This window comes from Rhincodon typus, chromosome 2 (assembly GCF_021869965.1).
Source record: "Rhincodon typus isolate 14 chromosome 2, sRhiTyp1.1, whole genome shotgun sequence".
Classification (NCBI taxonomy): Eukaryota; Metazoa; Chordata; class Chondrichthyes; order Orectolobiformes; family Rhincodontidae; genus Rhincodon; species Rhincodon typus.
Genome location: NC_063333.1, coordinates 107,461,710 through 107,467,709, shown reverse-complemented (window position 1 = coordinate 107,467,709; position 6,000 = coordinate 107,461,710). Strand labels below are relative to the sequence as shown.

At 42.7% G+C, this 6,000-nt stretch overlaps 1 protein-coding gene across 1 annotated transcript in view; it reads right to left on the bottom strand.

Annotated features, from left to right (window-relative positions):
* The window catches only part of LOC109913618 (triple functional domain protein-like), a 263,061-nt gene that overhangs the window by 75,578 nt on the left and 181,483 nt on the right, over positions 1-6,000 (bottom strand). The gene's annotated exons all lie outside the window — the stretch shown is intronic.

Here is a 6,000-nt window from a genome sequence, read left to right as displayed (position 1 = left end):
GGTGGTGGTGGGGGTTGTGGGTACAGGGTGCAGGTGGAGAAAAGATGTTGATAGTTCAGATTAAGTGATTGGAATGTAAGAAGGACAGAACAATGGTGTGTCTCCTGCCAGACTGGAAAGGACAGACAATCCCACTGGGATGGGGGGAGGGGAGAGAGGCCATGATAACAGAATGTAACGAGCTAAAAAAAAGGGAAGAAATGCTTGACTGCTTTGGTGCGACTACATGTTCCCGCCAGGACCTTGAAAACTTAGTTCATTTTGCCTCCAATTTCCACCACTCTATAACATTCACATCATCCATTCTGACACTTCCCTTAATTTCCTTGACCTCTCTGTCTCCATTTTGGGGAATAAACTGTCCACTGCTATCCACTACAAAGCCATTGACTCCCATAGCTACCCTAACTACACCTCGTAACACCCCTCGTTCTGCAAGGACTCCATCCCATTCTCTCTGTTCTTTCGCCTACGTCGCATCCGTTTGGATAATGTCACCTTCCAAAACAGTGTTGCTGACATGGCTTGCTTCTTCCATGACCATGGTTTCCCACCCACTGTGGTTGACAGGGCCCTCAACCACATCTGACCTATCACCCATGCTTCCCCCCTTGCCCCTTCCCATCATTCACACCAGAGTGATTGGGTTTCTCTTGTCCTCACTTTTCATCCTATCAGCCTCTGCATTCAAAGAATCATTCTCTGCCATTTCAGACAACTCTAGCAGAACGCCACCACCAAACAAATCTGCTCCCCATTCCCCCACCTGCATTTCGCAGGGACTGTTCCCTCTGGGACACTCTAGTCCATTCCACAACTACCAACACCCTACATACCCCTACCCATGGCACCTTCCCATGTAACCGCAGAACATGCAACACTTGCCCCTTCACCTCTTCCCTGCTCAGCATTCAAGGGCCTATACAGTCTTTCCAGATGAAGCAGCATTTCACCTGTATCTCCTCCAATCGTGTGAATTCTATTCAATGCACCTAATGTGGCCTACTCCACCTTGGAGAAACCAAACGCAGACTGGGTGACTGCTTTGCGGAACACCTCTGGTGTGCACAAACATGACCCTGACCTTTCCGTAGCTGGTCATTTTAACACAGTGTCCTGCTTGCATGCCCACATGTCTGTCCTCAGCGTGCTGCAGTGTTCCAGTGAATCACAGTGCAAACTGAAGGAACAACATCTCATTTTTGGACTAGGCACTTTACAGCCTTCTGGATTTAATTTTGAGTTTAACACCTTCAAACTGTGAACCATTTCTTCCCTTTCTTTCAGCTTATTACATTTGGTTATCATGTCCTCTCTCCCCTCCCCCCAATCCCAGTGGGACTCTCTGTCCTTTTAAGCCTGGCATGAGACACACTATTGTTCTGCTATTCTCACACTCCGATCGCTTAATCTGAACTATCAACATCTTTTCTCCACCAGCGCCCTACATCCAATACCACCATTTCCCCCACCACCCCCTCCCTACAAACTAAAGCATAAATGCTGTCCCTTCCATACTTCAGCTCTGATGAAGAGTCATCTAGACTCGAAACAAGAGCTTGTTGTCTCTCCATGGATGCTGTTTGACCCGCTGTGATCTCCAGCATTTGTTGTTTTTAGTACAGATTCCAGCATCTGCAGTAATTTGCTCCTGAACTTTGACAGCAGCTTGTTTTAAAAGAGAACAAAGACAGACATTTTGTGTCAGGAACTGGCCCAAAAAGTAATGCACTTAATTGTTGATCTAAGGACACTGCAGATGAATTGACACCAAGTAGTTGCTATGCTCAGGGCTGACAACTGGATGGATGTTGAATTGGTTAATCAAGGGATATCTCATGCTAAGCTGATGGTCCTCAGGCTCAACACACTCAGCTACAACTTGGTTGTTAAAGTTAGACACTTCAGGGCCTGAACTGGCCAATGGTCTTGTGGCAGGACTTGGTGGTGATGATAGTGTTGGCTAACTGATGCCATTTCTGCCGTTGACAAAACTGTGTTGAGAGCAGGGATAAAGTCAGAAGTCACATGACACAGGTAAGCGTGAGGTGTTCCACTTTGGAAAGTCAAACCAGGTAGGACTTATGCAGTAAATGGTAAGGTCTTGAGGATTGTTGTGGAACAAAGGAACCTAGAAGTACAAGTACATAGTTCATTGAAAGTGGCATCACAGATGGGCAGGATGGTGAAGAAGGCATTTAGCATACTGGTCTTCATTGGTCGAGGCATTGAGTACAGGAGTTGGGACTTGTATAAGTCATTGGTGAGGCCACACATAGAGTATTGTGTACAGTTTTGGTCATCCTGTTAAAGGGAAGACATAGTTAAACTGGAAAGTGTGCAAAGAAGATTTACAAGGAAGTTGCCAGGACTAGTAGGCCTGAGTTACTGGGATAGGTTGGCCAGGATAGGACTTTATTCCTTGGAATGCACGAGAATGTGGGGTGTCCTAATTGAGGTGTATAAAATCATGAGGGACATAGACAGGATGAGTGCATACTATAGGTTTAAGGTGAGAGGGGAAAGATTTAAGGAGAACTTGAGGGGCAACTTCTTCACACAGAGAGTGGTGTGTATATGGAATGGGCTGCCAGAGAATGTGGTTGAGGCAGGTACAACAGTAACATTTAAAAAACATTTGGATAGGTATATGGATGAGAAGGGTTTAGAAGGATATGGACCAAATGTGGGCAATTAGAGCTATCTGAGTGAGCACCATGGTCAGCATGGACCAGTTTGGGCCGAAGGGCCCGTTTCCATGCTGTATTACTCTATGACTCTGACACCAAGTTATATTCAAACAGCTTGTGATTTCAAACAAACCTGTTGGACTATAACCTGGTGTCATGTGACTTCTGACTTGGTCCACCCCAGTCCAACACTGGCACCTCCACATCAAGGGCAGGGATAGCAAGTTTGGCAGTGGGAAGCTTGTTTGCTGAAGTTAATGAGTTCACTCCACTTTCAAACCTGCCAGCAAGGGCAGAAATTAATAAGTTGCTTTATAATTTTCTGCGCTTTTTCAAAATACTTTCCTGTAGTAGTAAATCACCAACACCGCTTTTAAACCCATGAAAGGTAGTCCTTTTCCTACTGTCACCAAACAACATGTCAGAAAGTTAGCTTATGTCCATTTAAGTGCAAGTGAATTTTGAATGGCTAGCAAAATCTCACTTACTTCCACTACTATCTCATTAGCACTGAATGTGTATATTTGCATGTGTGAAACATCAATCCTTCAGTTTTTACTTATTTTAAAATAGTTAAAAAATGTATTCAAAAAGGTTTTTAGCCTCTTTTGTCTCTGTTGGTTAGTTCCTTATTCCTTTGTGTTCATCCCGACCCGAAACGTCAACTTTCCTGCTCCTCTGATGCTGCCTGGCCTGCTGTGTTCCTCCAGCTCCACACTGTGTTATTTCTAACTTCTATTTCCTGTTTTAGGTTCAGCATGTTTCTGATCGGTAAAAGGAATACAGCTTTACTTGTCCTGTTCACAGAGATCCCAGATCTCCAGTAGCAGGAGGCATACTGAAAAGATTCTCTAACTAGCACAACTTTCTCATTTAAGCCCACTAAAAATTTGAGCGTAAATGCAAGTTGAATGGCAAATGTTCATTTGCAGATTACAAAATCTGGGCCCACATAATGTAGTTACGTTTTTGATATCAAAATGCAATTTATTTCCCTTTTGGCACAGTTCATTTTAATATAGAAGCTTTTGAAGACTGTATACACCACAGAATGAAGGAAATCCTTTTTGGTTAGAACAGTTTTCTCAAGAGACAAAAGAATCAGATGCTCTGGGAAATACTGCACCATGTTAGGTTTTAACTACAACAACATTAATATAGCAGGGCGGCACAGTGGCTCAGTGGTTAGCACTGCTGCCTCACAGCGCCAGGGACCCGGGTTCGATTCCACCCTCGGGCGACTGTCTGTGTGGAGTTTGCACATTCTCCCTGTGTCTGCGTGGGTTTCCTCTGGGTGCTCTGGTTTCCTCCCACAGTCCAAAGATGTGCAAGTTAGGTGGATTGGCCATGCTGAATTGCCCATAGTGTTCAGGGATATATAGCTTAGGGGGATGGGTCCGGGTGGGACGTTCCAAGGGTTGGTGTGGACTTGTTGGGCCGAAGGACCTGTTTCCACACTGTAGGAATTCTATGATATTAGTCTATGATCTATGATAGCAACTTTAAATGAGTAAAATGACTCAACAACTTATGGAAGTGATTACTAAACAAAATTCCACAGAAGGAATTGTTAAAATAGGTGGCCAAATGCATGGTAAAAGCAGCATTTTGACGAGCATCCAAGAGGATGCAAAAAAGGTGGCTAGGCAGACAGTTCATGAAGAGAATTCCAGAACCTAAGATGAGGCAGTTGAATGGACAGCCAGCAATGGTCTATGATAGTACCAGAAGGCTAAGCAGTTCACAGAATCAAATTATAAACTTCAGGAATTCTGAAGGTGATTGACAGATGTTCCACTTAGATCAGGTTAATAATAAGGTGGGGAGAAACCACTTTCCGGCAGATTATGGTGCCTCTTAGTTTCATAACTTGGTTGTCCTTACTGCTACAACTAACCATCAGAAATTACATTCTTACAGAAAGATTTTGTGATGGAATAATTGAGGAAAGACTAGTTCTTCTATTAAACAGCAGTAATAACTGATTTTTTAAAATTTACAAGGAATGAAGAACGGTCAAATTTACATGAAATTTCTCGACCTTGATAGACGTGTGAATATGGAATATTTGACCACAAGGAACCAGGGCAGAGACAAGGCTAAAGGAAATGTGAAACAGTTAAGATTAGTTTTAGATTATTTCAGTATTGGCCTGGCAAAGACATAGTGGGCCTTCAGCACTATAAATCACCATAAGGTATTTTTCTTGCCACTTTAAGATTTAACACTCATGGAGGAAAGTTATGTTGTTAATGAGTAAGTGTTTGTTTCATTGAGGATATCTACTGTGACAATCAGTGCTATGTGACATGATTGAATGGTCTTAGTTGCATCATTTTGCTGATGTTAGTTGTCATGATATTAAAGCGTAGCATAGTTATCCTTTGAAATAACATTCCAGGTGTGCAATGTGCTCAGAAATAGCTCTAGCATGAAGTTTATCAACAGTGTTACTGGAAGAGACAACTAGGACAAGCTCCTCTCTGGATTAAAACTTCATCCAAATCTGAATTTTAACCAAATGCTCCCTTAGGCATGGAAGGAACTTTACATGTTCTGGAAAGCTGGACATTAAGGCATACATGAAGTGATCCAAAACATTCCAAACCTTCCTAGAGGACTTTGACTTGCTGCTAAAGTCTATGAAAAAAGAACTGTTCAAAGTTTGAAGTGCTGAACAGCAAAATTTGATTGCTTGGCACAGGTGTTTTTCTAAATATCCTGGCTGGGCCAGCATTTATTGCCCATCCAAAGTTGCCCATGAGAAGGTGGTGGGGAGCTGCCTTCTTGAACCACTGCAGTCCATGCGCAGTATGTAGACTCTTAATGCTATTAGGGAGTAAATTCCAGGATTTTGACCCAATGATGACTAAATTACAACTAATATGAGATTTAAATGGCTAAATGACTCAACAAGAAGTCCTTCACTGGCTGGCCAGGTGGAGAGGTAGGTAGCATTGAGGAAGCAGAGAGCCTACAAAAGGACTTTAACATGTTAGGCAAGTATCAAAGAATTGGCAGATGGAATACAATGTGGGAAAGTGTGAATATTAAAAAAAAACTGTGCCAAGGCATCAGATGTTGCTTCAAACTTTGAACGATGCTTTTTTCATGGACTTTAATAGGAAGAATAGTTGTGTAGACTATTTATTAAATGGGGAAACGCTTCGGAATTCTGAAGCACATGGGACTTAGTGTCCTAGTTCAGGACTCTCTTAAGATTAACATGCAGGCTCAGTTGGCAGTTAGGAAGTCAAATGCAAAGTTAGCATTCATTTCAAGAGGGCTAGAATAAAAGAGAAGAGATGTA